General features: G+C 44.6%; 1 protein-coding gene across 2 annotated transcripts in view; it reads right to left on the bottom strand.

Moving 5' to 3' along the window:
* The window catches only part of GRK7 (G protein-coupled receptor kinase 7), a 53,086-nt gene that overhangs the window by 11,299 nt on the left and 20,097 nt on the right, over positions 1 to 21,690 (bottom strand).

Genomic DNA, 21,690 nt, shown 5'->3' with positions numbered 1-21,690 from the left:
TATGCCACAAATGCGGCCCTGAAAAGCAAAAAAAAAAAAAAAAGAAAAGGTAGAATTCTTTATTGCTAATATTAGGGGTTCACATACTAGTCTATGATATTTCTTACTCTATTTACAGTGTGATAATATTAATATCACACATCTTGGCCTGTGTGTCTCTGCATTGAAAAATTAATACTGTCATTTTAATACAGAAAAATCCACATGTGAAATTTCATTTAACATTCGTGACATCTACTCTAGGCACACTTCTACTGACAATATACATCAAACGACCTTTGGGTTAATATATACATATATATGTATTTTAAATACGCATGACATACAATTTACCAGCTTACCATTTTAAGTGTACAGTTCAAGAGAAATAAGTACATTAACATTGTATAATGTATCTCCAGAGCTATTTTCATCTTTATTTATTTTGGCTGTGCCCATGCCATGTGGAAGTTCAAAGGCCAGGGATCAAACCCATGCCACAGCAGTAACAACTCCAGATCCTTAACCCATTGAGCCACCAGGGAACTCTCTCTTCATCTTTACTTTCTTTTTCTTTCTTTCTTTTCTTTTTTTTTTTGCTTTTTGTGGCTGCACCTACGGCATATGGAGGTTCCCAGGCTAGGCGTGGAATTGGAGCTGTAGTCGCTGGCCTACACCACAGCCACAGCAAGCCAGATCCTAGCTGTGTCTGCAACCTACACCACAGCTCATGGCAATGCCAGATCCTTAACCCACTGAGTGAGGCCAGGGATCAAACCTGCAACCTCATGGTTCCTAGTCAGATTCGTTTCTGCTGTACCACGATGGGAACTCCTCTTTTCACCTTTAGAAACTGAAACTTTGTACCCATTAAACAACTCCCCACTGTTCATGCTTCCCAGGCTGTGACAACCACCATTCTTCTTTCTGTCTCTGTGAATTTGACTATTCTATATGCTTCATAAAGTGGACTCATGCAGCACCTGTCTCTTTGTAACTGAGTGTGATTTTAATACATTCATTCAATAATTTTTTTTTTTTTGTCTTTTGAGGGCCACACCTGTGGCATATGGAGGTTCCCAGGCTAGGGGTCAAATTGGAGCTACAGCTGCCGGCCTACGCCAGAGCCACAGCAAAGCCAGATCCGAGCCATGGCAACACCAGATCCTTAACTCACTGAGCAAGGCCAAGGATCGGAATGGCAACCTCATGGTTCCTAGTCGGCTTCGTTTCTGCTGCACCACGACAGGAACTCCATTCAATAAATATTTAATAAATACCTACAACATACCTTGTAATTATAAAGTGTATATTTATAATATGCTTTCACAAAAACCAAGTTGCTTTTGGTTAAAGTGTAATGTATAGACTTCTGCAAACAAAGAATACCTTAAAATGATAGTAAACTTCTATTAGTACATAAAAACAAGAACATAAGTTATTGCAAGAGTTGTGAGAAACAGATGTGCTCTGTAGTTTGACTCAGATTTTTGGTTTGTTTGTTTGTTTGTTTTTTGTTTTTTGGGGCCACGCCCACGGCATATGGAAATTCCCAGGCTAGGGGTCGAATTGGAGCTACAATGGCCGGCCTCCGCCAGAGCCACAGCAACACGGGATCCGAGCCCCGTCTGCAACCTACACCACAGCTCATGGCAATGCTGGATCCCTGACCCACATCCTCATGGATACCAGTCAGATTCAATTCCATCAAGCCATAATGGGAATTCCTGACTCAGATTTTTAAGAGGGTAGTGAGACACCGAGCAACAGAAGACAAGATGTATCAACTGTTCCTGTTCTTCATCAGGTCACACAATTTTGGAGCGGGTACCTCAAAGAATTAACTCAAAAGAAAGGGAAAGGAAACTACATGGAGATGTTCATAATGCCATTATTCATTATGCTCACGAGTTGGAAACATCCAATGCCTTTCCACAAAGACGATAGATCAGAGTCAGTCAAGAAATTTGTATATGTAATGGGTTTTGAATACTGATTATAAATGTGAATTCAGTACACCAAAAAAGGTTGGGGAGTTCCTGTCATGGCTCCGTGGTTAACAAACCCAAGTAGCATCCATGAGGACGTAGGTTTGATCCCTGACCTTGCTCAGTGGGTTAAGGATCCGGCATTGCCACCCGCTGTGTGTAAGTCGAAAATGGTGGCTCAGTTCTGGAGTTGCTGTGGCTGTGGCTTGGGCTGGCAGCTGTGGCTCCGATTTGGCCCCTAGCCTGGGAACCTCCATATGCTGCAAGTGTGGCCCTAAAAAGACAAAAGACAAAAAAAAAAAAAGTTAGAATGTGTTTTTTTGTGTGTGTCTTTTGTCTTTTTTTAGGGCCGCACCCACGGCATATGAAGTTTCCCAGCCTAGGGGCCAAATCGGAGATACAGCTGCCGGCCTGCACCACAGCCACAGCAACGCCAGATCCGAGCAGTGTCTGTGACCTACACCACAGCTCCTGGCAACGCCGGACCCTTAACCCTCTGAGGGAGGCCAGGGATCGAGCTTACAACCTCACAGTTCCTAATCGGAATTGTTTCCCCTGCGCCATGACGAGAACTCCTAGAATGTGTTTTTAATTGTTCTTTCGGTGACTTCTTTCCTAATTGCTTAAGTACATGTTTTTTTTATATGTACAATGTATATAATACCCTTGGAATATTAAATTTTGTGGATAATTTTTTCCAAGGAAACAACAATGTAAAACATAAATGACCCAAGCACTAATGAGAAGTAACTGACTTGTGCAAGAAAATTCTGGAAGTGACCGGGGTCTGACAGGCTGGATGGGAGTGAGTCAGCATGGCACTGCTGTTTTCATAGAAGTGGATATGTAATTTGGGTGACCATATGTTCCGGTTGGCCTGGGACAGACCCAGTTTACATCTGTTGTCCTGGCATCGTGTCCAGTGTTGCATCTGCCTACACAAAAGGTGCTGTAGGCTACCCTGAGGCCCAGGATAAAGTCTTACTCATCTTTGTCTCAAACCAGGTATTTGCCCTGGGGCCTCCCTTGCTGCATGCCCAACGAAATGTTTGTTAAGTAAGCAACAGTAAAGAAGGTAACTAGATGGCTTCTGTTCACTATCCAACAAATATTTGTTGAGCCACGCCCTGCAGTGATTTCTAGGGGCACCCAGACGTACAAGGCCTGGCTCCTGCTCCTGAGGATTTACAGGCTGGTGGAGACAGGTCACTAGGTTAATTCAATAAAGGAGGGTAAATGCCATAACAGGAATGTAAAACAAATACAGAGCCAGAGTGTGTGTGTGTGTGTGTGTGTGTGTGTGTGTGTGTGTGTGTTGGGGTTACTTTACTGAAGGGACAGCTGAGCTGAACCTGTCATACAGAGAAGGCTGTCCAGGTAATGGACATGTGCAAGAGATGGAGTCTGGCAAAATGTGGGGATTTGGCATTTCTGGAATAAAACATCTGTGGGATGCAATGGTGGGAGAGGAGACTGGAAGGGCAGATGTGGATGAGATTGAGAACTGCTGTCTACCAAGGTAGTAAAAGTCCATTCCCAGGCTCCCTTTTCCCTTTGTCCCTTTACTATAGAACCAGAAGGCTAAGCACTCCATCTCCCAGCCTCCTGTACCTCAGGCGACCATGTGATTATGTGATTGAGCTTTACTTGAGGGGTGTGCAAGATGAAGGCACTGAAGGTTGGGAAAAAACTTAAAAAAAAAGGGTGGATACATAAAAGATACAAGATGGATTAATGAATCAACAGAGGGATGGATAGGTGGATAGACATATGATAAAGCCAGTCTAGTAAAATGTTAATAATGAACAATGGAATATTGTTCAGCTATGAAAAGGGATGTGGTATTGATACATGTTACAGCATCGATGAGCCCTGAAAACATTAAGTGAAGGGAAAGAAGCCAGTCCCCAAAGACCACTTACTGTATCATTCCATTGATATACCATGTCCAAAATAGGTGATTCTATAGAACCAGAAAGTAGATTAGTGGTTGTTTAGGGTTGGAAGAAAGGGAATAGGAGTGACCACGGGCAGGGGGTTTCTTTTGGGGGTGAAGGAAATATTCTAAAATTGTGATAATGTTTGCATATTTCTACAAATATACTAAAAACCATTGAATTGTACACTTGCAATGGGTCGATTTTATAGTATTTAAATTATATCTTAATAAAGCTATTTACAATGTCAAAGGTAAATGCTAGGTAATGGGTGTACAGATGCTTGCTGTGAATTCTTTCAACTTCCTGTCTGTTTGAAAGTTTTCATAATAGAATGTACAGGGGAGGAAAAAAAGGAGCGAGGGAAGGGGGATGTGAGATCAGATGTTACCACATTGGCTGCTAATTTTAGCAGGCACATGGGACTCTTCTGGAAGAGTCACAAGGAGGAACCACAGGGGAGAGCAGAAGAAGGGGGTCTATCTGCCTAGCTCCCTCCCATCTCCATTGTTATTAGTCATTCGTTACCCTTCATGATACCATTTATACATGGCATCTAAAAAATACAACAAACTAGTGAATATAACAAAAAAGATGCAGATTCACAGATATAGAGAACTAGTGGTTACCAGTGGGGAAAGGGAAGCGGGGGAGAGGTAAAATACAGGGAGGGGATTAAGAGACACAAACTACTATGTATAAAGTAAGCTATAGGGATATATTGTACAATACAGGGACTATAACCAATATTTTATAATAACTATAAATGGAGCATAACCTTTAAAAACTGTGAATTACTATATTGTACACTTGTAACTTGTATAATGTACATCGACTCTTCTTCAATTTAAAAAAGAAATATCGGGGGAGTTCCCATCATAGCTCAGTGGTTAACGAATCCGACTGGGAACCATGAGGTTGGGGGTTCGATCCCTGGCCTCGCTCAGTGGGTTAAGGATCCGGCGTTGCTGTGAACTGTGGTGTAGGTTGCAGATGTGGCCCGGATCTGGTGGTGGTGTGGCTGTGGTGTAGGCTGATGGCTACAGCTCTGATTTACCCCCTAGCCTGGGAACCTCCATATGCCACACGTGTGGCCCTAAAAAAAAAAAAGGAAATATCATTTTGAATTCTGACATGTATGTATTTTGAAATTATATATCACTAAATATAAGAAAGAATAGAATTGTTAAAGCCTGAAAAAAAAGGCTTCCCTAAAGCTAACTTATTTATGTTTCTAGACATGTCATCCAGACCCTTAGCAGATACCTTGAAAACTAGGTCCCACATCCCACAATATGGTGTTTCATCCTGTTCTAAAAATGGAGGAGCAACTCAGCCTAGAAGTGGTGCCAACAGGGCACTGTCCAAGAGAGAGAGAAAAGGAGGCAGATCGTAAGAAGGTATATGAGGTTTGTGGTCTAGTTTACCAACTTTATGAAATTTCTCAATGATAGGCTTTGGTGTGGGGCATTTATATTCCATGGTACTGGCTACCGACTGGCCTCTCAACCCAGAAACTAATGGCTATCAGGATTGGGAAATTTTTCCAAATTATTTCTTTGATCATTTTCTCCCTTTCATTTTTCTTCCTTTCTTCTCTCTCTCTTAAATCCTAAACCTATCCTTTTGTTTCTTGTCTTTTGACCCTATTTGCCATCTCTTTGTGCTTTTTCTTTTCTTTTTTTTTTTTCTGGAGACCTCCTCAATTTTTCTTCTAATTCTTCTATTTTTTTTTTCTTCCTTTTTATAGCTGTACTTGCTGCCTTTCGAAGTTCCCAGAACAGGGGTTGATTAGAGCTGCAATTGCTGCTTACACCGCAGCTCATGGCAACACTGGGATTCTTTTTTTTTTTGTCTCTTTGCCATTTCTTGGGCCACTCCTGCGGCATATGGAGGCTCCCAGGCTAGGGGTCTAATCGGAGCCATAGCTGCCGGCCTCCACCAGCGCCACAGCAATGCGGGATCTGAGCCGTCTGCGAACTACACGACAGCTCAGGGCAACACCGGATCCTTAACCCACTGAGCAAGGCCAGGGATAGGACCCACAACCTCATGGTTCCTAGTTGGATTTGTTAACCAGTGAGTCACGATGGGAACTCCAACACTGGGATTTTTAACCCACTGAGCCAGGCCAGAGATCAAACCCACATCCTCACAAAGAGTACATCAGGTCCTTTACCTGCTGAGCCCAATTGGAATGCCTGTTCTTTTTTTTTTTTGCTTTTTATGGCTGCATCCATGGTATATGGAGGTTCCAAGGCTGGAGGTCGAATTGCAGCTGTAGCTGCCGGCCTATGCCACAGCCACAGCAACACCAGATCCAAGCCACATCTATGATCTACACCACAGCTCATGGCCACACCAGATCCTTAAGTGAGGCCAGGGATTGAACCCACATCCTCATGGATCCCAGTTGGGTTCATTAACCGCTGAGCCATGATTAGAACTCCCCTCTCTTCTATTTTTTTAAAAGTACTTTATTAATGGGAAATTTCAAACATACAAAATACGCTAGAATAATAAACCCAGTATACTCTACACCCAGCTTAAACAATTATAAACATGATCATTCCTTTTTTTTTTTTTTTTTTTTTCTTTTTGCCTTTTCTAGGGCTGCTCCTGAGGCATATGGAGGTTCCCAGTCTAGGGGTCCAATTGGAGCTGTAGCTGCCGGCCTAGAACAGCAACTCGGGATCCAAGCCACATTGGCCACATCGGCGACCTGCACCACAGCTTATGGCAATGCTAGATCCTTAACCCACTGAGCAAGGCCAGGGATTGAACTCGCAAACTCATGGTTCCTAATCAGATTCGTTAACCACTGAGCCACGACGGGAACTCCCACATATTCTTGTGTCATGTGTCCCTGTTCACTCTCCATGCCCCCACCCTACCCCTTGCTCCACTATCCTAGATATCGTTTGTAAGTATCTCACTATGAATCTCTAAAAGATTAGGTCACTTAAAAAAAACAAATAACAAACCCAAAGCACCACAAACACTATTTTTATCTCACTTTAAAAATAACAGTAAGGGCGTTTCCTTTGTGGCTCAGCAGTTAACAAACCTAACTAGGATCCATGAGGATGCGGGTTCGATCCCTGGCCTCACTCAGTTATTTAAGTATCCAGCATTGCTGTGGCTGTGGCTTAGGCCAGTGGCAGAAGCCAGATTTGACCTCTATCCTGGGAACTTCCATATGCCGCAGGCGCTGCCCTAAAAAAAGGCAATAATAATAATAATAATAATTCTTTAATATTATCAAATATCTGGACATGTTTACACTTTCCAAATTGTCCTATAAACTTGTCCTTTAAATAATTTGTCTTTTTTGGGGGGGTGGGGCGCACCCACAGCATATGGAGATTCTCAGGCTAGGGGTCGAATTGGATCTGTAGCCACTGACCTATACCACAGCCACAGAAATGCCAGATCTAAGCCATGTCTGTGACCTACACCACAGCTCACGGAAACACCAGATCCTTAACCCACTGAGCAAGCCCAGGGATCAAACCTGCAACCTCATGGATGCTAGTCAGATTTGTTTCCGCTGAGCCACAACAGGAACTCCTAAATAGTTTGTTTAAATTTAGATCTAGGAGTTCCCATCATGGCTCAGTGATAACAAACCTGACTAGTATTCAGGAGGACGTGGTTCGATCTCTGGCCTCACTCAGTGGGTTAAGGATCCAGTGTTGCCGTGAACTGCAGTGTAAGATCGCAGATGTAGCTTGGATCCCGAGTTGCCATGGCTGTGGTAGAGTCTGGAAGCTACAGCTCTGATTTGACCTCTAGCCTGGGAACTTCCATATGCCATGGATGTGGCCCTAACAAGACAAAAAATAATAAATAAATATCCAAATAAGTTTCACACTATGTGACTGATTGATATGCCTCTTAAGTCTTCGTGAATATATGTTTATCCTCTATCTCTCCCCCCACAACAGCATATTTCTGTAGGGGAAAAAACCCATTAAACTGTAGAGTTCCCACAGATTTTGCTGACTGCATTCCTGCAGTGTCATTTAACATGTTCCTCTGTTCCTTGCATTTCCTGTAAATTGACAGCTAGATTTACTTCTACTGAACTTTTCATTTCTGCAAATGTTTTTATTAACATGTAATTAACACAGGATTATGTATACAGATCTTATATATTCAGTTCAGTAAATTTTAATAATTGAATACACCCACGTAAATACAATCCAAACAAGATAATAGACATTTCCATCTACCCAGAAAGTTCTTTGGTGCCCTTTCTAGTCTATTCTCCTCCCCTCTTCCCAGGCAAACACTTTCTGATTTCTGTCACCACAGATTAATTTTATTTGGATTTCACGTCAATGGAATTGTATGGTAGATACCCTTCTGTGTCTGACTTCTTTTTTTTTAAACATAATATTTTTGAGGGAGTTCCCATTGCGGCACAGAGGAAACTAATCCAACTAGTATTTGTGAGGACGTGGGTTTGATCCCTGGCTTTGCTCAGTGGGTCTGGGATCTGGTGTTGCCATGAGCTATGGTGTAAGTCACAGATGTGGCTCAGATCCTACATTGCTGTGGCTGTGGCATAGGCCAGCAGCTGTAGCTCTGATTAGACCCCTAGCCTGGGAACCTCCATATGCTGTGGTGCAGCCCTAAAAAGCAAGAAATATATATATATCAATATATGTGTATAAATATATATATATCTCAATATATATGTATATATAAATAAATATATACACATACATATATGTATATATTTTGAGATTTACCCATGTTGTTCTGCAAACATACATTTTTATTTCCAAATGTCCTTGGTCTTCTCTGAATGTTCTTTGTTTTTTTTTTTTTTTTTTTTTTTTTTTTTTTTGTCTTTTTGCCTTTTCTAGGGCTGCTCCCGCGGCATATGGAGGTTCCCAGGCTGGGGTCCAATTGGAGCTGTAGCCACTGGCCTACGCCAGGGCCACAGCAACTAGGGATCCGAGCCACATCTGCCACCTACACCACAGCTCAGGCAACGCCGGATCCTTAACCCACTGAGCGAGGCCAGGGATCAAACCCGAAACCTCATGGTTCCTAGTCGGATTCATTAACCACTGCACCACGACGAGAACTCCTGAATGTTCTTTGTTTTATGGCATCTGTCCTTGCTTCATGGATGCAATGTCTTCCCTTAAATCTCAAAAGATGCTCATTGTAGGTTTTAAAAACTGTTCTTTTCTACTCTCTGTATTGTTCTTGTTTTCTACAGGCTTCTTTCTTCTGTTTGTTTTGGCACTGTTTTTCTTTTTGGAGAGTTTTTTCAAATGACAAACCATCTTTGACTCTTTGTTTACATTTAAGAGTGTGAAACCAAAAAGACAAGAAGCTTATCAACTGATGGGCTTCACTGTAGGGTGATTATGCTGTCATGTCACTGGGGATCCCACCTGTGAGTACCTGTCGATCTTTTATGTTAGGTTGCTCAGTTTCTCCAGAGAAAGACCCTCCAATACACCCTCCCTGAGAGGTGTCAGCCGCTTGCCCTCATCCTGGGGGCTGAGGTGTGAAATGACTAGGGGTCTCCTGGTACCCAGTATTTCACTCTCCACCACTCTGTGTTGAGCTATGTATTCCTGGATCAGGCTTCTCTCTCGCTCAATCTTTTCAGCTGCATTGGGAGAGGCATAAACAACATCCAACTGTAGTTCAGACTGGTGGTGATTGGCAAATTCTACTCAGCAACATTTATTGTGAGCTTGCTCTGTATGTAGCAGCCTTCCAATGATCCGATTTCAGAAGCCAGTGACTAAGGATAAAAATTGCTAATCAGGACCCTGGATAAATGTCAGGGCCTGCTCACTAGAAGGTGTAGGGTAAAAGTGGAGAGCATATGCCAGTCCTGAACAAAGGGTCATGAGACGTGTGCTGGGAGGAAACTTGGAAATAATAATGGACAATACTTGTTGAATGTTTATTACCTGCTAAATAGTTTCTCAAGTGCCTTATGTGAATTTCTTGTTTCATCTTCACGATAACCCTATGAGATAGAGACTATTTTATCCCCCATTTTGAAGAATAGAAAACTAAACCACAGAGAGGTTAAATCTTGCCCAAGGTCCCCCATCCAAGAGTCACACATGGCCTGCACTGTAAATCACATTACACTGTTTCTGTGCAAATAGGTGAGGCAGTTTTTTTCTTCCCCCCTCCAAATTCCCTTCAGAATTTCCTTTTTTCCCTCTTGAGTACCCTCCTTCCTTTTCCTTCTCTGCCAAATACTAAGTCTTCATCTTGTTCCCTTCTTGCTTACACCACTCCTCTTCCCCTTCCTCAACAAGCTCTCCATTCTTTGCTTGTATCTCTGCACACCAGGCCATGATGTTCATTGCAGCATGATTTACAATAGCCAAGACCTAAATGTCCATCAACAGAGGAATGGATGTGGAGTTCTCTTGTGGCTCAGCAGGTTAATGATCCAGCGTTGTCACTGCAGCAGCTCTGGTGGCTGCTGTGGCTGGTCTGGGAACTTCTGCATGCCTTGGGGGAAGCCAAAAAAACAGCAAAGGAATGGATAAAGTAGATGTGGTACATATATACCATGCAATACTACTCTCATAAAAAAGAATGAAATAATGCCATTTGCAGCAACATGGATAGAACTAGAGATTATCACACTGAGTTTTGTAAGTCAGACAGAGAAAGACAAATATCATATGATATCACTTATGTGTGGAATCTAATAAAAATTATGTAAAAGAACTTATTTACAAAATAGAAATACTCAAAGATTTTGAAACCAAATTTATCTTTACCAAAGGGGGAAAGATGGGGGGAGGAATAAATTAGGAGGTTGGGATGAACACATACACACTACCATATATAAAATAGAGGGGGTTCCCTTGTGGCTTTAGTAGGTTAAGGATCCAGCCTTGTCACTGCAGCTACTTGGGTTGCTACCATGGCGCAGGTTCAGTCCCTGGCTTGGGAACTTCCATATACTGTAGGCACAGCCAAAAATAAATGAAATAGATAAATAAGAAGGACTTACTGTATAGCATAGGGAAATGTACCCAGCACTCTGTAATAACCTATATGGGAAAAGAATCTGAAAAAGAATTGATACATGCATATGCATAATTGATTCACCTTGCTATACACCTGAAACTCACCCAACATTGTTAGGTTGACTATACTCTGATAAAATTTTTTAAAAATCCAAAATTAAAAAAAAAAAAGTCAGTGGTGGAATTTTGAAGGGCATCACCTCCTTGCAGAGTGGAGGTATTTCACAGAGGAGCAGAATGGAATTAGAGGCGCACGCCAGAGTCTAAGCTCCCAAATTCCATCGCAGCCTCCAGCTGAAAAAATTAATTGCCTGCCCTTTATGCCATTTGTCTTCTACATGTGAACTGCCTCCTCAGAGTGGGGTGGGAGGAGAGAACAGGCCAAGCAGCATGGGGCAGGGTCCAACCACGCTGACCTCTCACGGCTCAGTTTAACTCCTGCCGTTACAAAGGGCCCCCACACATCAGTCTCTGTGGCATCAAAACAATCACTTTCAGTCTGTGAGCAGAACTGCCATTGCCAGGGCTGTAGGGATCACCCAAGTGTCAACAGCAACAGAGCTCAGTGAGGTTTCTGTGTATGGTTTAACTTTTTTTTTTTTTTTTGCTTCATTTTATTTTTTGCTTTGGTTTTATAGTGTCCTTTGGTGGATCCACACCATCAACAAACACCCAGTCAGGCAAAACAAAATATGCCCAACAAGGACCTACTATATAGCACAGGGAACTATACTCAATATCTTGTAATAACCTATAATGGAAGAATATATATATATATATATACACATATACACACATATACATATCTGAACCACTTTGCTATATACCTGAAACTAATGTGACACTGTAAATCGGTTATAATAAAACAAACAAACAAACAAAAAAGAAACAAACAAAACACTCAGGGCATCAAGCATCAGACCTCACAGGTTTTAAGAAGCCAGATGGGGTCTGAGTTCCTCCCCCACTGGGCAGCAAGAAGTCCACCTACATGTCATTACATGTGGATTGCCCAGTCCTATCACGGCCACTGTCACCTACAGGTGTCCAGACTTTGAGGAAGGTAGGTTCAGGATTAGAGCCAGCATGTTAGGACATGTGGGGACACCCCGTACCTTGCTCTTGCTGTTGGATGCTAGTTTCCACTGACTCTGCAGTTGTCACTCTCAACCCTGGGCCCATGGTGAGCTAAATGGCAGGGCCCAGGCTGGGCGGAGTCTGCAGGCTGAGCAGTTCCAATGTGGCTCTGAGCAGGAGCAGACTGTGACCTCCACAGTGATGAGAACAGGGAGTGGCCTTTCAAGTGTGGCTGAGGAGGCACAGTTCTCATATTAATAGTCATACATCCATAAAATATGTGTGCCCCTGCACATGCCGCTGGGTGTATGTGCAGGTCTTTCAAGGTCAAGGTCACCTCCAGCTCCCAGTGAACCTGAAAAGCTGGCAACCTTAAATTCCATCATTAAAGTTAATGCCTGTATCGTGGTGCTCCTGGTGTGGCCAGACCAGGCTGGATTTATTGAGCCGAGGGGTGGGAGGGTGGGGGTGTTGAAAGAGGCAGTAAAGGAAGCTTTACTTCTGTGTTTCCCTTCGGCTTGCAAACTGGCCAGCAGAGCAAGAAACCGCCCTCGGATGCCTCTTCCCCCCAGTTCATCACAAACCAGATCCACTCGACAGCACAATCCAAACAGAAGAGGGAATCAGAATGTACATCTTTTGTTTGCCGTGGCAGGAGAACTGTTGAGCAGAGGAAAAAAACAAGCTGAGCTTAGCGCTATCAGCTGTTTCCTGGGGCTCTCTCCTTCCTTCCTCCGAGGGGGGCCTGGCTGCTTTGTTCTCGTTCCCAGCTGCTCCTCTGCGCCTTTAAGCAGTGGCCTTTGCAGACCTCGGAGGAATGCGACCCAGGACCCCAGGGGACTTGGCTCCGAGGCTCCACCCTGTGTGCTCAGCCCCAGGCTGCAGCCTCCAGAGCTCTGGCCAGGGCCCCTCGGGGGCCTAACTTTTGCTTCTTGTTCCCCAGCCTGTCGCTTTCTGCCAGCCACTTCCTGGGCAGGGACAGGAGCCTCACCAGAGGGGCCTTCCTGCTCTCTCTGACACCCCTGGGAAGAGGGGATCCAAAAGAAGGATCCCTGCGATAACTAATTCTACAGCTATCTAGTCTGGCATCAGTCTGCTGTGGTGCAGATCCTAGCTCTATCATTATTAGCTGGTTACCCCAGGCCAGTTACTCAACCTCTCTGAGCCTCAGAGCTCTTACATCATAGGACTGTGATAAAGATTAAAGCCATAAGACATACTGGGTGCCTTTCCAAAGCCTGGAACATGAAAGGCCCTCAATAGGTGTTAGCAACGATGGTCACAAACCAGGTTCTGCTGGTCTCAGGCAGGGAAGCTAAAAAGAACAACCCAGAAGCTTCTAAGACTCCATCAGACTGAAAGAAGTGCCTGGCACATCAAGAGCAATAGTTGTGATTCTTTCTCGGAAGAATGTTCTTTGGTGGGTTCATCCTCTGTGAATCTGTCCAGCAGTGGGCTTACTCCTGTTTTCCATGGTGCCTCTAAGATCCTCGGAGTGAAATCACAAGCAAAGCCCCACATGGCTGAGGAAGCAAGACAGTGGTGTGTGTCTGCTCCACTCAGCCACGACTGAGCTGCCCCCTCCCCCACTGCCCACACTGCTGCAGCCTTGGGGTCCCACTGGCTCCTTGTGTTCCTCAGAGAATGGAGCAGAGCAGCAAAGGTTCCCCTGAGCAGCTACAGTGCCATTCAGGTGAGGCAGAAACAACACAACGATGGGGATCATGACAGAGGGTCTGGAGCGCAGCTTCTTAGAGAATGATTTCTCGAGTGCCTACCAAGTGCTCTGCTAGGCATTTATCTACCTTGTTTCTTAATCTTCTCATCAGGTCTAAGAGGTGAGCCGTATTAACCAGGCTCAGAGAAGAGGCATGACTTGCCTGGGGTCAAGTGCAAGGCTACGACCAGTCTAAGTGGCAGGTCTGGGCTAATTAGAAGGTGGCACTCTGCCTGGCTTGGTGTGTGGAGCACGGATTGGCCCTCAGTTCTCACTGTCCTCGTGGCCAGGTGCCCCAGGTGCATGGACAGCATCGGTACACAGCAGCCATACTAAGCGGCAGAACCGGATCGGCACACTTAAAACTCCTTCCATCTCGTTGATCTTGTGCACTGTCTTTCATCATCAACTGCACCTGATCTGAAAGGATGCCCTGAGCTTCCAGCATGTGTCTACATCAAGGTCGGTGATGTGGCAACTGCTTTTCCCTGGACTGCATCATCCAGCACAACAGCCACCTCCTGCCACACCTTTCAAACCTCCTGGCTCTCTCTCCTCACGGCCACAACTCTATAGACAATGTACCAGCCTGCCCAGCTCCCAGGAGAGACTAAGGGCCAAGCTGTGGTCCACTCACCTGGCCATGCAGAGTGCCAGACCCTCTTCCCTCTCCCCTCAGGAAATGACAAGTTTGCTTTCTATATCTGTGAGTCTGTTTCTGTTTTGCATATACATTCATTTGTATTATTATTTTTTAATTTTTATTTTATTTTTTTGCTTTTAAGGGTTGCACCTGTGGCATGTGGAACTTCCTAGGCTAGGGGTCAAATGGGAGCTGCAGCTGCTGGCCTACATCACAGCCATAGCAATCAGGGATCCTTAACCCACTGAGCGAGGCCAGGGATCGAACCCTTATCCCCACGGATACTAGTCAGGTTCATTACTGCCACAGTGGGAACCCCATTTGTATTATTTTTTTACATTCCCCATATAAGTGATGTAATACAGTATTTATCTTTCTCTGACTTATTTCACAAAATATAATATTCTCTAGATCCATCCTTATTGCTGTATATGGCAGGATTTCATTCTTTTTTTTATGGAGGAGTAATATTTCATTGTGTATGTGCACACACATACACACATATACATTACATCTTTTTTTTTGTATGGCCGCACCTGCAGCATATGGAAGTTCCTGGGTCAGGGATTTAATCCAAGCCACAGCTTCGACCTACATCACAGCTGTGCCAACACCAGATCCTTTAACCCACTGCTCCAGGCCAGATTGCACCCACACCTCCACAGTAACCTGAGTCACTGCAGTCAGATTCTTTTTTTTTTTTTTTTTTTTTTTTTTGTCTTTTTAGGGCCACACCTGCAGCATATGGAGGTTCCCAGGTTAGGGGTACAATCGGAGCTAGCCACCAGCCTACACCAGAGCCACAGCAATGCGGGATCTGAGCTACATCTGTGACCTACACCACAGCTCATGGCAATGCCAGATCTTCAACCCACTAAGCAAGGCCAGGATCAAACCTGCATTCTTATGGATGCTAGCTGGGTTCATTAACCACTGAGCCATGATGGGAACTCCTACAGTCGGATTCTTCTTCTTCTTCTTTTTTTTTTTTTTTTTTTTTTTGCTTTTTCAGGGCTGCACTTGTGGCATATGGAGGTTCCCAGGTTAGGGGTTGAATTGTAGCTACACCTGCCAGCCTACACCACAGCCACAGCAATGCTGGATCCTTAACCCACTGAGCAAGGCCTGGGATCAAACCCATAACCTCATAGTTCCCAGTCAGATTCGCTTCCCCTGTGCCATGATGGGAACTCCTGCAGTCGGATTCTTAACCCACTGTGCCACAGTGGGAACTCAAACATATTGCATCGTCTTAATCCAGTCGTCTTGGCCTTGGTAAATACTGCGGTTATGAACACTGTGCTCGCCTCCTCTTTAACCTCATCCCAACTCCCTCTTCCTGATTGTCCTCCCAAGGCTGATTTTGTCACTTCCCTGCCTGGAAGCCTTCAATGGCTTCCCAACACCCTTGGCATTGGGTGCAAGGGTGACTCCTCCAGTCCCCTAGGGCCTGACACATGCTACACTCTCCAGCTGCAGCCCTCATCATCCCTCACTCTAAGCAGCTGCAGAAACACTCAGTTCTGTGAGTGAGTCCCAGACCTCTGGTTCCAAGCCTTTATCTTAGCCAGGGCCTTTCGCTGTGGCCTTGTGGACACAGGGGACCATTCTTTGTAGTAGGGGGATATTCTGGGCATTGCAAGATGTTCACAGCATCCCTGGCCTCTACCCACTAGATGCCAGTAGCAGTTCTCCTCATGACAACCAAAACTGTCTCCAGACATTGTCAAGGGCCCTGGGGGCTAAAACTACTCTCCAGTGAGGACCACTGTCCTATGCTGATCCCTTTACCTAGCCCACTCTCTTTTTTTTTATTTTTTTGGCTGCATCTGCAGCATGGGTAAGTTCCTGGGCCAGGAATTGAACCTGTGCCACAGCAGCAACTGGGGTGCTACAGTGATGCTGTGTCATAAGAGAATTCCTAGCCCGCTCATCTTCCTCTTCACCTGCCTCTTTTCCGTTTGCCTGGTAAGTCTCAATTTGATTGTCATTTCCTCCTGGAAACCCCTCCTGACCCCATGACACCAGGTCAGGCTGAGTGCCCTTCCTATGCACCCCTTTGATGGCCTGACCACTGTACCATCACTGCCCTTTTATTTGTCGATCTCTTCCCTGTCCTTGGTGTCATGAAGGCAGGCATTTGTGTGCCCAGTATCCCGGAGCCACGTCTGTACTTATGGTACGACCTCACCTAGTAAGTCACACCTGGCCCCCCTTCTCTCCTTTACCTCACGTCCAAACCCAGTCGTTCTGAAATCTCTTCCCTGTTCAAACACTGAGCTCTGGCTCCACCGCCCCCTTTGTGGGCTGACCTGCCATCATCTCTCACCTGGATTACAAATCACCAAAATCTACCCAAATCGTCTCTGATGTGTTCTCACTTAAGATGGAGTGATTTTTTTTCAAAGCAGAAGTCTTAGCTTGGGTTAAACATTTTCAAAGGCTTTCCAGTGTTCTTCAGTAAAAATCCACCTCCCCAGTTGCATTTGAACCACGCCTCCTCTTGCTTTCTGCATTTCTTTGCCTGGCTTCCTTTCATTTTACCCAAGCAGCAGGCACCTTGCACTGTATTCCCACTGCCTGTGTGCTCTGCCCCACCTGGAGTGGATACTGGGGTCTTCTGTCCAGGTTCCTCTTCAGATCTTGGCCTGCTCTTCCCAACTGCTGGGTCCAGGGCCAGTCTTCAGTGCAGTCAAATAGGGTCCTGGGGAGTTCCTGCTGTGGCTGAGTGGTTAACGAATCCAACTAGGAACCATGAGGTTGTGGGTTTGATCCCTGGCCTCTCTCAGTGGGTTAAGGATCCAGTGTTGCCATGAGCAGTGGTGTAGGTCACAGATGTGGCTGGGATCTGGCATGGCTGTGGTTCTGGCGTAGGCTGGCAGCTACAGCTCCAATTAGACCCCTAGCCTGGGAACCTCCATATGCTGCAGGTGCGGCCCTAAAAAGACAAAAAAAAAAAAAAAAAAAAAAGGTCCCTGGGCTCAGAAGCTGCATGGTACTGAGGTTTAATGCTGTGTGGAGGCTCTCTTGACTACTTTTTGAATTTGTATTCTGTAATTAAGTCCAATGAGACAAAGGAGCATGGATCTGGATCCTGGAGCTTCAGCTCACACATAAGGCCTTCTCTTGATACTTTCCTGCCCTCCAGTGATGGGTTCTGGACTGTCTGCTGCTCTGACTCTGCTCAGCAACTGTTGGCTGCTCCATGCCACAGGTGGGGTCTGGACTTAATGCAGGGAGGGTTGGGGTCAGGCACATGCATCTTGAGGTCCAGTTATGAAGGGGGGCTCTCAGCATGTGTGAGGGTCTCCACTTACTCCTTGTGTATCTCAGAACCTGATGGAGTGCAATGTGAAATAGCAAGTAACAAAAACACCATGACTTATTGAAAGATTGAGCATGGAAGAAAGAAGAAAGCTTTTCCCCAGTATCTGAACAAGGAGACCTGCCTTTTCATTTTGCAATGAGCCCTGAACATTATTTAGCCAGCCTGGCTGGGACCCCTGACTACTTATGGCTCAGAGCTGCCCCCTGCTCCCATCCCCCCTCCAAATCACCATCTGCCCCAGGGAAATGCTTCACTCCCCTGTCTGGCAGCAGTTGCCCAAGGTCACAGACTGATCTTGGAGATACAAAAGCCTGGATCCTGCCTAAGTCTAGGACAACTTGGAAGGGCCATCCTAACTCCAGAGCTCACTGAAGGGCTGACCTCACTGAGAGTCAGCTTCTCTCACTGCCTAATCCTGCCTTCCTCATGCAAGGGTCTAAGGAGAGTGCTCCCTGATAAATCTTCCACATGGAAATCTGTCTCAGAGTCAGTGTCCAAGGAACCCAGCCAAGACATCACCCCAACTGCTTTGGTGAATGAATTCCTATCTGTCTTTCTGACATCAGTAAGTTGTATTTCCCCTGTGGTTGACTCTCCGACTCACATTAAGACAAATCCTCCTTGGAGAGCCCCACGTACCACAACTTCACAGCTTTTATCATCATTGAAATTTTACCGGAGTTCCCGTCATGGCGCAGTGGTTAATGAATCCGACTAGGAACTATGAGGTTGCGGGTTCGGTCCCCGCCCTTGCTCAGTGGGTTGATGATCCGGCATTGCCGTGAGCTGTGGTGTAGGTTGCAGACGTGGCTCAGATCCTGCATTGCTGTGGCTCTGGCGTAGGCCAGTGGATACAGCTCCGATTGGACCCCTAGCCTGGGAACCTCCACATGCCATGGGAGCGGCCCAAAGAAATAGCAAAAAGACAAAAAAAAAAAAAAAAAAAAAAAAGAAAAAAAATTTACCTTCATTTGGGTGATTATAAAGTTCTATCTCCTCCACTAGACTGTAAGCCCCATGAGGGTAGGAGATCATGTCTGTTTTTTGTTCATCAATCTATGCCTCATGGCTTAAAAAAAAAAAAGCATATGCATTCTTTATTACTGCATTTTGGAATATATGGTAGCATAAATATTTTACCAATTCAATAAATCTATACTTTTAAGAATTTTTGAGACCAAAGTCAGGCTGTAAGTTGCTATATTCACATTTTTTTGGCCAGGCACACAGCATGTAAAGTTCCTGGGCCAGGGATCAAACCTGTGCCACAACAGTGACCTGAGCTCCTGCAGTGACAATGCCAGATCCTTAAGCTGCTGTGCCACAGGGAATACCTATTCAGATATTTTAAAATAGAACTGACAGAGCTGGTTAGGCATTGTGTCCAACTAGGATTTGTGGGTAAAAACTGGATACTATTATGATAAAAATTGCTCATCTGACCAACTGGCTAAGACACTGGACATGGTCTGAATAAGTGAGACATACAGGTAATAAGCAGTTTTTTGACTTGGATTTGACACAATTCCTTGTATGTCTCATATTTGGCATAGTCCTGGTGTGGGAAATGCTCAATTAACATATGTTGAATGAGTGAGTGAGTGAATGAATGAGTTAATGAATGCCTTTTGAATGAAAGAATGTTAAAAATAATTTCTAGACTGTAATGAATACTTTTGAATGCCCTTAATAGTGGTAAATACTGTGAGAATGCATTTGAAATTTTTGGAGTGGTCAAAAATTGGAGTTCCCATCGTGGCTCAGTGGTTAACGAATCCGACTAGGAACCATGAGGTTGCGGGTTCGATCCCTGGCCTTGCTCAGTGGGTTAAGGATCTGGCATTGCCGTGAGCTGTGGTGTAGGTTGCAGACACAACTCGGATCCTGTGTTGCTGTGGCTGTGGTGTAGGCCGGCAGCTACAGCTCCAATTAGACCCCTAGCCTGGGAGCCTCCATATGCCTCGGGAGCAGCCCAAGAAATGGCAAAAAGACAAAAAAAAAAAAAAAAAAAAAAACCGAAAAAAAAAAACCCATGAAAAAAAATTATTGGAACAAAATTTAGTTAATGACAGTGGTTATGATTTTGGTGGAGACCAACATGTGACCATGAAGTTACCAGAATGGCTGTCCTATGTGCTTCTCAGAGGTAAATTCTCAAAGGGAGTAGGGTCATAATGGTTGTGGAGTATGTAAGTGTTAACTTCTGATGAAACACATTCAGATATGTTCTTAAAATTACTTATTCACTGGGTGCCTAGTATTGTGGTCAGAATGACAAAAGCTTCAAAATAAATATAACGGCTGAACTCTGTCACCCATTATCCCTCTGAATGTGAGGAGTTGGGCAGAGGCCGGACGTGTAACCAAACATGTCACAAGCTTTTGGGTCACTATGGTAACTCCATCCCAATTCCTGATGGAAGAGCAAGTTTTAAGGATTGACTCATGTTCTGTAAAATCTGAAGGTCACTCTTCTCGACATAGATTGTTGAATTTGGAAAGTCCTAGTACCAGCCCTGCTGCTTGATTTTCCTATTATATTTACCTGGCATCTCTAAAAATGCTAACAGTTTTATTGTGTGCACGCAGATGTCAGCTGAGAACAGGAGGCAGTGCCTATCACATTTTATTAATGGTGAATGTTGACAGCTGTTGGGATCACGTTTAATCATATCGTGCCTGGGTGTGGGAAGGCTCACTCTTAGTCACATCATTCCCTGGAAAGGCTAAGCTATTCCTTTTCCAAAATCTTAACTCCATCAGAGGTTCAGCGAGGCTTGAGAATGGTGTCCAGATCAGACCAGACTGAGGAAGATATGCTATGTGATCATATGCACCTGTTCTGAGTTTTACTCAGTGGATCACCTTTTATAAGTATTAAAAACCAGAGGCCATGTTCTGCCGTATGTGTGAACTAAATGAAGTAGAGTCAAAACCCTAAGTGCTTCTTTTTCTTCCTTTTTTTTTTTTTTTTTTTTTTTTTTTTTTTTTTTTTGCTGTGCCCGTGGCCTGCAGGAGTACTTGAGCCAGGGATTGAACTCATGCCATAGCAGTGACCTGAGCCACAGCAGTAGCAATGCCAGATCCTTAACCTGTTGAGCCACCAGGGAACTCCCCATAAGTGCTTTTTTTTTTTTTTTTTTTTTTTTTTTTTTTTGCTTTTTAGGGCAGCACCTGTGGCATACGGAGTTTCCCAGGCTAAGGGTCGAATTAGAGATACAGCTGCCAGCCTATGCCACAGCCAGAGCAACGCAGGATCCGAGCTGCATCTGAGACCTACACCATAGCTCATGGCAACACCAGATCCTTATGAGGGAGGCCAGAGTTCAAACCCGCAACCTCATGGTTACTAGTTGGATTCATTTCCACTGAGCCACAATGGTAACTCTCCCATAAGTGCTCTTGAATCTGACGTAGCTAGGTTCATCTCCCTTATGAATGATATGACTTTGGGTGGGTAACTTAACCTGCATCTCAATTTCTCCATCTGTAAAATGGAACTAATAATAGTCCCTACCTCATAGGTTTTGTTTGTTTGTTTGCTTTTTAGAACAGCACCCATGACATATGGAAGTTCCCTGGCTAGGTGTCAAATAGGAGCTACAGCTGCTGGCCTACACCACAGCCACAGCAATGTGGGATCCTAGCTGCATCTGCAACCTATACCACAGCTCATGGCAACACAGATCCTTAACCCACTGAGCGAGGCCAGGGATCGAACCTGCATCCTAGGAATACTAATTGGGCTTGTTTCTGCTGAGCCACAATGAGAACTCCCGACCTCATAGAACTTTTTGTAAAGGCTCTAGATCCCATCATCTCTTGGTGAAAGGTCAGAAAGATTCCAAACCTTTCAAGCCATTGAGATGACTGCAATTATGAGGGGTGTCCACTGTTTTTGCCTCTCTGAATTCCATTTCTCATTCTCTTCCATCCCAATTTTCCTTTGGAGAACACTTTCCTTTGGTCTCAATCCATGACACTCATTTA

Source organism: Sus scrofa, chromosome 13, assembly GCF_000003025.6.
Source record: "Sus scrofa isolate TJ Tabasco breed Duroc chromosome 13, Sscrofa11.1, whole genome shotgun sequence".
NCBI lineage: Eukaryota > Metazoa > Chordata > Mammalia > Artiodactyla > Suidae > Sus > Sus scrofa.
The sequence above is the reverse complement of the archived record's forward strand: the minus strand, read 5'-3'. Positions and strand labels throughout refer to the sequence as shown.